The sequence below is a fragment of the Calidris pugnax genome, unplaced genomic scaffold (genome assembly GCF_001431845.1).
Source record: "Calidris pugnax isolate Ruff unplaced genomic scaffold, ASM143184v1 scaffold94, whole genome shotgun sequence".
Taxonomy (NCBI): Eukaryota; Metazoa; Chordata; class Aves; order Charadriiformes; family Scolopacidae; genus Calidris; species Calidris pugnax.
In genome coordinates, this window is record NW_015090822.1 from 548,459 (window position 1) to 559,388 (window position 10,930).

Below are 10,930 nucleotides of genomic sequence, written 5' to 3' on the forward strand. Positions count from 1 at the left end.
AACAAACTTTCCCTTAGCCCCCCAGGTGTTACACACAGGCATCACCTACCTGAAAACAGAGGAGCCTATACATGGAAATAAGACATTAACACTGGGCTTCAAAGGCAAACGCTGGACACCTGCAGAAGCCAGGATTTAAAGTCTGACTTGAAAAGCTCTTCTGCATTTTTCACTCTACTCATCTGAGACATAAACAGGATGTGTCTTTTTTTTTTTTTTCTCAGTGGAGGAGTGGGAGGGGAGCAGAAATGCAGAGAGGGTGAAGAATGTCACATTTAGTGCTTGGGTAAGGCATTCCCACCGCTCAGAAAACAGCCCCGAGCTCAGCACCCACAGCCCAGGGAGGAACAGGGCGACCTGCACCGACAGGGATGTGCAGGATGGTAGAGATGACAGCAGAATCACAGCCACCTCCACAGAGCCAGGAACACAAGGGGCTTCTGCCAACACAGCCAGTCTGCAGGGCTCCAGGAAGGGCACAGGATGAGGACATTGGCTCCTCCGCTTCCCAGAGCCTTGGCCATACCTGCCCAGTGACCCTGCACCATCCCTGCTGCTTTGAGAATGCTCCTGAAGGATGTGGACTCATCGCTTCTCTCCTCGCTCTCTGTCCCGGTCTGATGTCCCTTCTAATGCTGGGGAAACCGCACTTATAGGGGGGATGAGGAGCGAGACCCAGGCACTTGACCCAGGCTGCCAATGGGGTTATTTCATGCCATGAACATCACATCCAATATAAATTAGAAAGTTTTATGAGTTCTCCCTCTCTCTCCCCCTCGATGGCTGCCATTCTGAGAACTCCTTGTCCCGGTGCTGGAGCCCTGAGCCCTTCCCTCCCTCCCAAAGCCGCAGCACTCGCAGGGTCCCACATCGGCTGTCCCTGCTGGGGGTGCACGGCTTCCTGATGGTGGGATGGGCTGGGGACAGCCCTTGGGTGTTTTATATCGATAGCGGGATCAATACTGGTTCTTCAGTATTATTAATGTTAACTATTTAGTCTTATTCTATTAAATCTACTTATATTTCAACCCTCAGGTTTCCTGGTTTTCCCCCGATTCCCTTTCCTGGCTGGGGAGGGCTCATCAGGTGAGAGAACAGTTGTCTACACACCAATAAATCACTGTGGGTTCCTCAGCCCACGGCACAGTCCCACCAGGAGCCCCCCCTCCCCAGGCACATCACCCCAGCCCCACAGTGGGGTCCCAGCAGCCCCCCCCAGCTGAAACGCCCACAGCAGCCAGTGTTTTACCAAACCAACGCTCACGGGGAAAACACGGAACTAGATCTCAGCAAAGATAAACCCTGGCAACAAAAAGAACCTGAGGCCAACCCCAACTGGGAGAGGAGAGCAGAGCCACAGTCTCCACACAATCAATTGCAACAGCAATCCAAACAGCTCGTTTGCTCGTTACTGTCACCAAATCCAGCTGCTTCAGCTGCAACAAAGGAAGATTTTGGGAAGGCTACTCTGCCCACCTGCTCTCCTGCTTCATTTTTAACTTAGATCATGAAAAACCCGCTTCATGTGATAACTTACAGGATTAAAAAATACTTCGTGTGTGTCTGTGATGCATACACCAATTTCTCCACATCCAAAGTTTTCTCTGTACAAAAAAAGTTTGTTCTTAAAATGGGAAGAAAGTCTGACTAAGCCATTTAATCCACACAAACCTTTCCTGCCCTCCCCTCTCCCTTTTCAAACATAATCAATTTTGAGTCCGGATCCCTTTTAAAGCAAAGGCCTCTGAGGAGGAATTAATCCTGGTCCTGGGAGCTGAAACAGTTCACTTTTCTAATAGCAGCATTACTCAGAGTGACAAAAGATAATCCATACGCAAATATTTAATTAAAGGTGCTGCTTGAAGAACTTATTTTCCATCAGCGCCGCGAGAGCGTGAGTGGTTTTACTTGGCAGCACCCCTCAGTGAGGCGAAGGGACAGCTCAGGAGTGTGCTGCTGGAAAAGGAACTGCAGTGAGCAACATAAGGCCAAAACCAAAGCCACCACCTCCCAAAGCTCAGGAACCTGAAGAGAAAGTCAGGTCTTCACCCCGTGCGTTGGGGTAAGCCGTACCCCCACAGCTCAGGGACGCTGCCCAGACCTACACCCCCAAACCTGCAGCCCAGGAAAGTTCAAGAGGGATCTACACCTCCCAGAGACCAGAGGAGAAAGGAATTCACTGTCCTCAGTCCTCACCCTTGTTGGGGACACCACCTGCAAATGATTAAATATTAAAAGGCACAATCTCTTTTGCACTGAACATAGAGGACCAGATCCTGGTTATCAATTTGCCTTTAACTCTAAGCTTTTAAAAACGCCTTTGGGAGCCGCTCAGTTTTCCAAGCAGGGACATATCCCCAGGGCTCTGGTAAGGCAGGAGCAAAGCAGGACTTTGTGGCAGCTCCACATGAAGCTGGCCTAAAACTCACAGAACACCTACACAGGAGGGAGGGAGGAAGGCGAGGCCCTTCATCCTTCACCGAGTAACACATTCAGGGCAGATACATCCTATATTTTCCCTACAGCAATTAGCAGCTCCCTCCATTTGTAACTTACAGGGCTGCAGCTCACGTCACCTTCAGGAAATTAAGTACTGGAAAAGACACTACCCATTTGCATCTTTCACCAGTTTTAAGCCTGTTACAGCTTAACCACTAATTAATCCTTAGCAGTCCTATTTATTTTTGGCAGGGTTGGCGAGCCCAGGTTTAACTGAGGAGCACAGAAACGGGAAAGGCGATCCCATCCCAGCCCACGCTCCAGCAGGACTGTGGCTGGGGGTCCCCAGCTGACACCCCAAGTGTCCGGACCCAGAAACCTTCTGTCCGTCACACAAGTGGCAGAAAAAACCCACGGCTACGTCCTGCTTCCCTCACCATGAGCCACCTGGGGCGGGCAGGAGGTCCAGGGACACCCCCGGGGGTAACTCAGACACAGCTCACAGGGTAACTCCTGGGGGCCCTTCCCCAGCCTGCCCAGAGCCTAACATGGCTGCTCTGCAAAACTGAAATTCTAGTAATGCCACCCTGCTATTGCTGCCAAAGCAGCTTGTTTTGGTAAATAAAGTAAGGTACATAAAGCAAACAGGCCCGGGAGCAGGGCATGGTGTGGGCACAGTGACTCCCACACACCCCGCTCCCAGGGGAGGCCGTGGCTCCCGCTGGGCGATTCCGGCCTTTCCCAGGTGAGATGTGGGAGGCAGGAGACAGGACAGGGAGAGCAGGACCAGGGAATGGTTTGGGTTGGAAGGGACCTTAGAGATCATCCAGTTCCAACCCTCTGCCCTGGGCAGGGGCACCTCCCAGCAGACCAGGGATGTGCTGCGCACCAAGATGTCCCCCCTTCCTCCTCCAGCCGAAACCCAAAATTAGGAGGAGAAAGGGGAAGCTGGGGAAGGGCGTCTCTCTCAAACGCCGCTGCCCAGGATGAGGTCAGGAAGTCTGAAACGCCTCGATCAGCACACGCACCAGTAATGCCGGGTCCCGGCACTGGGCACCGGCTCCTCTTCCCTCTCCTGACCCAGCGCTGGGACCCCACAACCAAACGTTTTGCCCCAGAGGTGAAACGAGCCCAAGAGAAATGCACTTTGGCAAAATGTAACGTATCAGCAGAAGAGCTTACAGGAATGGCCAAAGTCCAGAGTCACCGACTCGGGGGAGCCCAGCGGGGCACGGAGCTCATGACCTCCACGACCGCACCGCGAGGCTTCAACTCCCACAGGCACGTGGGTCCCTTCCCTTCTCCCAGCTCCTGTTTTTGGGAACCCACCCCCAGCCTCGCCTCCTTGCCTACACAGCTCCTGAATTTATTTCTGGCAAGATGGCTATAATTTACTCACGGAAACATCCTCCTCTAGGCTAAACTAGATGAGTGGAGATATGTATATCAGATAAAACAGCATTTAGGAGAAATATTGTCACACATCAGAGCGAAGAAAAATTTCTAGATGAAAGAACCCAAAGTTCCTTTTGTACAAGCAGGGTATAAGGGCATAAATCACCTTTAACCTGCAGGCTTTCCATGGGCTTTGATGAAACATCACTCAAGCTTTGTCCCTTCCCTCCTGAACACCTCTGCAAGGCTGGAGTGTGGAAATAAAAGAGGAAGCAAAGTCCATGAAACTTTGCCGTCCCAGCCCCACGGAGGGAACAGAAACCTCAGACTCAGCCGGGGGCCTCGCACGTGTCTCCTTGGTATTTCCTACAGCCTGTCCCTAAGAAACGGTGTATTCCCACAGGCGTTAAACACCTATTCCTGCCGCTCTGAAGGAGGTGCCATCTCCACTCGTGCCGGGGGCACACGCAGGGGTGAGCCCGCCAGGAAAGGGGATCCCGGAGAGGGAGCCGGGGCCACAACAAGCCGAGGCCGGGGCCGGCCGCGGGGAGGGGGCACGGGGTAGACCTGGCCCCGGCCGAGGGAACGGCTCGGCCCCGGCCCAGCACCCACCCCCGGCAGCCGCCCCCGCCCGGCCCCGGGCCCACCGGGGAGGGGGTAACGGCACCCGAGCAGCTAACGTTCCCCACACAGCGGGAAGGGCTGGGAGCCGCTCTGCGGGACCGAGAGCCCGGTAACGGGGAAAAAGCAATCCTATCTCTCGCCAGAGCCGAGAACCCCTTCCCGCAGCGGCCCCGGCTCTCCCCGGCCCGTGGCGGCGCGGAGTCCGCCCCAGCTCCCCGGGAGAGCCCGGCACCAGGCGGCTCCGCTCCGCACCGGGACCCCCCGCGCTCCCGGGTCCCGCCGGCCCCGCCGAACCGCCGCCACAGGGCCCGGGGCCGCCGAGCAGCGCCCCCCTGTTCCTTCCAATTGCTCTGCTTTCCTTGCTTTGCTGACACAAATAAGTGCCAGAACCATTTCTTGTGATGACTCCAGCTACATCCCACTCATCCATCTTCTGTTTTGTTCTCTGGGGGCTTGCTGGGTTGACTGGGTGAAGTGAGGGTTAAGGGGAGCAGCCAGGGGAGGCTCCAGGCACAGAGGAATCATCCCAGACCAGAAGCACTTCCAAACAGCTTTGATGCAACATCACTTGGAGCTAATATAACAAAAAACTTTGTCACTTTGGCTTGTTCCTGCTTTCACTTCAAAGGTCTATTTCCTCAAATGCCCAATGCACTAGTTTAGTCTTCAGTTCCCTTCTGAAGCCAGCCAATTATTTATTCCAAGAAACCAAGCCTCACTGACAAGATCACTATGACATTTGCACCAAATCAACAATAGTGAGGTGCGTCGCATCACTGTTATTTTCCTCCAACAGTGACATTATGCTGGGTCCGGGCGGAGGGAGCTGGAGAAGAGCAGGGTGAGGGGACCTCATCGGTATCTACAGGGGATGCGGTATCACCAGTATCCTCTGCCATCTGTGTCCTCTATCATCAGTATCCTTTATCATCAATATCCTCCATCGAAGAGGATGGGGCCAGGCTCTTCCCGGTGGTGCCCCAGGACAGGACAAGGGGCAATGGGCACAAGCTGGAACATGGGAAATTCCATCTCATCACGAGAAAAAAGAGGCTGCCCGGGGAAAGTGTGGGGTCTCCTGCTCTGGAGACATCCAAACCCTGCCTGGACACGTTCCTGTGTGACCTGCTCTGGGTGACCCTGGACTGGGTGGTCTCCAGAGGTCCCTGCCGACCCCCACCGTTCTGTAACTCCTATCACAGGGAGCCCCCATGAGGAGAGGCTAAAGGTGTTTCCCCAAATAAAAAGTCACGGGAGCAGGGAGGGTTGGACACAGCCCCGATGCATGGGCTCTGTTAGAGCCGTCTCCCCGGGCTGGGGCCGTGGCGCCGTGCGTCCCTCCGGGACCCGCAGCATCTCCAGGCCACGGGGCTGTGCAGTGCTGGAACAAAGAAATGAAAAAAGGGGTAGGGAAGACAATGGGGTGATGGAACCAACAAAACGGCAAAGCCGGTGCCAGACTGCGAGTTGCTGGCTTTTATGTGTTCATTTGAAAAAAGTCCAGCCCGGCTCCCTCGTTAAACACAGCGCTTTCCTCAGCAACTGTTTGTGCTTTAAATCCGGCCAGAGACGGGATGAGTCCTCTGGCCTCTATGAAACACACAGTAAAGAGGGCAATGCTCAGGCTGGGAAGCTAAAAGAGGGATATAATGAACGGAAGGAGGGCTCCTGCCCCAGCCTGTTGGTATCTGACAGCGTCTCTGCTCCCAACCATGGCCCGACCCGGGCCGTCATTAGCACTGACTGCACCAGCCACTGGAGACACATAACCGGGAGCCCAGGTTCACGAGATCCTCTTAAAAAAATCATGGTCTGACTTTTCGAATGTGGGATTTTAGGAGCCCCCTGGCTCTGCCTGCGAGGATCAGCCCCATCGCGGGCTGGGGCTTCCTCCCGGCCCAGGAGGGCGAGCGGCAGAGCTTTAAACACCGGGGGCTGGGGCTCTCAGAGGAGTAAGTTGGCTGTAAACACTGAGGCTTTATGGAATGCAGGGAAGACATGAGACTTGTGAAAAATAATAAATAAATAAATAAATAAAGGCCAGGCTCGGCAGGGCGGACAGAAAGGGCTGAATACCAACTGCAGAACTGTAACATTTTTGTGGCCAAACTTGCAGCCTCAGTGTTTTACCGACAGCAGCCTTCACTGCAGCTCACAGAACCCTCGATTTCATTCCTTCGGAATAAAAGGGCTTTTGAATGCTCGGGAAAGGCAGTTTCCTGACTTCGTTGATGGCTCACGCAAACACGGGGACTAAATCTCCTCCATCTGGAGGTGAAGCAGCCATCCCGTCAGCCTGGGCAGCCGGAGTCGCAGAGGGGGCAGGCGCTGGGAGAGGACGTGGAGCACGAGCCGAGGCAGTCTGGGGGCCAAGGTAAACCTCCCCAGAACCATGTTTTGTTTGGAGGCTGCTAATGGCCGGCCTGAACTCGCGAAAGAATGCGAACAGCCACATCAGGAAACTCAGCAAAAGATTATTCAGACTGCCAGGGCCTAAGAAGGAAAATTAAATTTTTCCTTTGTTGTCCCTGCCTATTTTTCCACTTCTGAATAGGAGTAAAACAAAGGACTGCTCCAAATAGCTTGCACGTTCCTTCACACAGCTTCAGGCTGGGAGGTAAAGACGACACCGGCGGAAAGATCTGTACGTACTTGTCAGTAAATAAATCACAACAAAGTAAAAAAGCTTTAAAAAAAGGTACATTCTCAGCAGGCAAACTCTAACCCGAACGCAGCTACGGACACTGGAGTTTGGCCACTCTTCGGCCACGTTTGGGGTTTCTCCAGGCCACAGGACACCCACAGGGTCAGTCCCTGCAGCCCAGTGGCGCGAGGGGTGGGGAGGAGGCAGCGATGCAGCAGAGACACCCCAGACACCCCCCCCAGCCCCGCACCAGAACCAGAGGGGCATTTCTTCTCAAATTCAAAGGACTTGATAAAGATGAAGCCTCATATTGCTGCAGCCCTGGAGGTGGGCACAAACTTCTCAGAGGCTGCCACTTCCCTGGCTGCTCGAGGGCTGGCAGTATAATGGATGCAGCAAACTCTGAACTGGGTTTGCAAAGTGTCCTGATTTTAAAAAATCCCAAGCAACCCACAGCATTTTAAAGCCGACTCCTCCTGGCTCGTTTGGGGTGTGCCCCCCAGCCTGCACCCTTCACCCCAGGCAGCCCCGGGCAGAGGTGGGGCGAGGGCACCTCCACATTTCCCTCGCTGCAGGGTGAGGTTTTCGGTTCCTCCTCTGTGAGTATAACCCAACGACACAAACACAGGCAGAGCTTTTAAAATACAAAACCACCGCCACTCGCACATTTACTCAGCTGCATTAAAAATATCTGCACGTAGCAGATTCCGTAATTACAGCATCATCAGGGATTTCAGTGGGAAGGGCGATTTTCCTGGGGGAGAGTGGAGGCTCAGCGATTGAGGGTGATGGGCATTAACACCAACACTGAGTTCCACCACCACCTCCTGGCATGAACCTCCCCATCGCCAGCATTTCAGGATGGGCTTCGCCCTGTGGTGGCCACCGGCACTCACCGGCTGGAGGCTGGCACCTCGCTAGCCCAGCCAAAGGGCAGGAAATACCTGTGTTCACTGGCCACTGGGCATGAAGCAGACCAGCAGGTTGAAGTCAACGGGCCCCAGATGCAACTGTAAGAGGGACAGTGGAAGAAAGGCCCCCCTGAGGCAGGGTTTAGCTCCGGACCTGGCTAGTCCATAATTACACTCTGCTGCCTGTCTGCACGGACCAGAGCTCACCGGGAGCACGGACAGGCTGGAGTTAAACTTGTTTTCCAGGTATCTCACGGCACTGACATACCACGTACCAGGGCAGGCTGCAGAGCCCACTCGTGAAACCCAGCAAACACTGGGGTGACTCCCTCTGCAGCTCCCCAGGGCTGCTACGTTATTTTAAACCAGTTTAGGTACAATCCCACATGTCTATAGAGGCAGGGGAACCAGCTGGGGATGTTTCTTGCCTCCAGTCACTCTTTTTCTCTCCTGTATCCCTGTTCCCTTCCCCTGTCCCTCCAGGAGTGCCGGAGCTGCTCCTGGTGAAGCTCGCTGGAAACTGAATGCTTGAATTTATCCACATGGGGAAAAAAAAACACCCACAAAACCCAACCCTAAACCCAAATACTCAGCAGTTTTCCTCAGGAGTTGCTGAGGGGCCGCTGGAGGTGGGAGCAGGCTGAAGTGGCCAAGGCTGGAAGGGCAGGCGGGAAACCAGTTAGACCCAGCAAAGGGTCCCCACCATCTCAGAATCGGTGTGTCCAGTCCCTGCTTTTGTGGTGGCAGCAGCCCTCAAGCATGCACAAATGATGCCGGTCCAAACGCTGCTACAGGAAGGATGAATCTGGTCTCCTCTCCCCCAGCCCACGGCCAGGGTTCTTCACCCACGTGCTGGGTGCGTTGTCCCCAGCACCGAGGCAATGGGGCAGGGGCTGGAAGGTGGGTGCCCCCTGCCCAGCATCCCAACGAGACACCTTGGCTTTGCTGGGCAGCCAAACAGGGACTCTCCTCGACACGGTGTTGCCTTTTGCTTGTATCAGACTGTGAGGGGCTGCTCCATCCGAAACAAAAGCGTGAAACAGAATAAGGAACAAATTAGAAGCAGTTCAAAGCTGTCCCTGCAATTCTTAGAACTCGAGAGAAAAAGAGGTAAAAACCTCCTGCAGCAGAGATTTGATTATCAGATTTGATTATCAGCCTCCCCCAAATGATACCAATTACTGTAATTACCAAGCCCCTTGTGAAGCAGGACATCGCTGCAGCCATTGCAGCACCAGAGCTGTACATATATATATATATATATTTACCTGCTCCCTCCTCAGCCCGGTGGTGTCTCTGGATTTAATGTGGGTACCCCCCCCCAGCACTCACCAGCACAAACTGGCTTTTGTCATCACACCCTCCCTGTAGTTGTTTGAGGTTCTTAAAGAGCAGGTTCCTCTCCCTTTTACCATTATTCAGAAGTTGTCAACCGTTTTGCTGCCAGGGGTCTGTCAAGGCAAACACACTCGGGTATTTCAAGCAGCACCTACTTTATTTTCCCCCCACCCGTCCCCCCCGGGCAGTCCGTACGTACAGACAGGCTTTAACCAGCCGATGCCTTCAAAACACAAGTCCAAGGCTCCATTAAAACTTATCCCCTTCCCTCTGAAGCTGAAGGAGTTGCAGAGCCTCTGGAAGGATAAGGCCTCGACTGCTGGAGTTTTTCAAACTATGCATCCCTTTGATCCCTTTCCCAATATGCAAAAAATACTAAAATTCTCTCCTGGATTTCATTACTCATAAAAAGACATGAAAGTGCAATTATTCCTTACTCATCAACAGCGACCCACCAAGCCTAGCTCCGAGCTAGACCATTCCGGCTACTTCAAAAAAATTTCCATTTCCAGATTGCTCTGGCAGGTATAACTGGGACTCTGCAAACAGCTACAGCTGTGTGGGCTAATTGCTTTCCTCTAAATTATTTATGAGGCGTTTTTGAGTGATGAGCTTTCTCCCAGCAGCGTTGTGCTAACCTTGGCATGGGCTGACGAACGGGTGGGAGCTCCATCACCCACCGAGGGGCAGAGGAACCCGCTCTGGAGCATGAACACCCAACAGGGAGGTCAGGCTCTACCTGCCTTCAGCTCCTTCTCCAGTGACTGCTCCATGGAAAATGTACGTGTGAGCGTCACGTCTGCACAGAACACCCCCCTCTACCCTGGGGGCTGGAGCAGAGAACCCTGGAGACCCCCTGATTTAGATCAGGCAGAACATGGGGTGGCAGTGAGCTGCAGAAGACAATCCATTGCACTGAACAGGGCTCTTCAGGCTCCGCTCCCGGGCGCAGAACGGGGCTGTGAGATGCATTTAGGAAAGCTAGAAATAAACAGGCTTCAACTCACCACCAAGGGGGCAACAGCTTTACTAGAACATTTTTACGTGATACATGCACTGAAGGAGAACAGACAACATGACCACAGACAGTACAAAATATTTATCATGAGCCTCCACTTACCACTGCTTTTTCCTGGAGGGCTTGTCCCCGCCATCCAGCCAAAAAGGCCTTTAAAAGCTATGGCTAAAGGTAACCATAGACCCTGGCAGCTGAATAAAAAAACTGGCATTCCAGGGACCAGCAAATTATGTCAGTATTTTTCTCTTCCTTTCCAGATACAAATAGCTGGTGGGGAGAAGCAGTAGGAACCAGACTGGCTGAAATAAAACTTCACATCTTGAGCTGCCAGAGCTCGAGAGGGAGCAGCCAGAGGAATGAAGCAAAGCAGCCCCTCAGAATCACTGCTCGCTCCTGGTGTGTTTAGTGCCTCCCCGCGAGGCCATGAAGGTGAGCAACCGACGGGACATCTTCATGGCTTCCACAGCTGTGTTTAAGAACTACATTTAACAGGATTCCCAGCCAAACTGTGGGTGTAATGGTGCACTGTAATTTCCTAAGCAGTATTTTTACCCCGCCCAT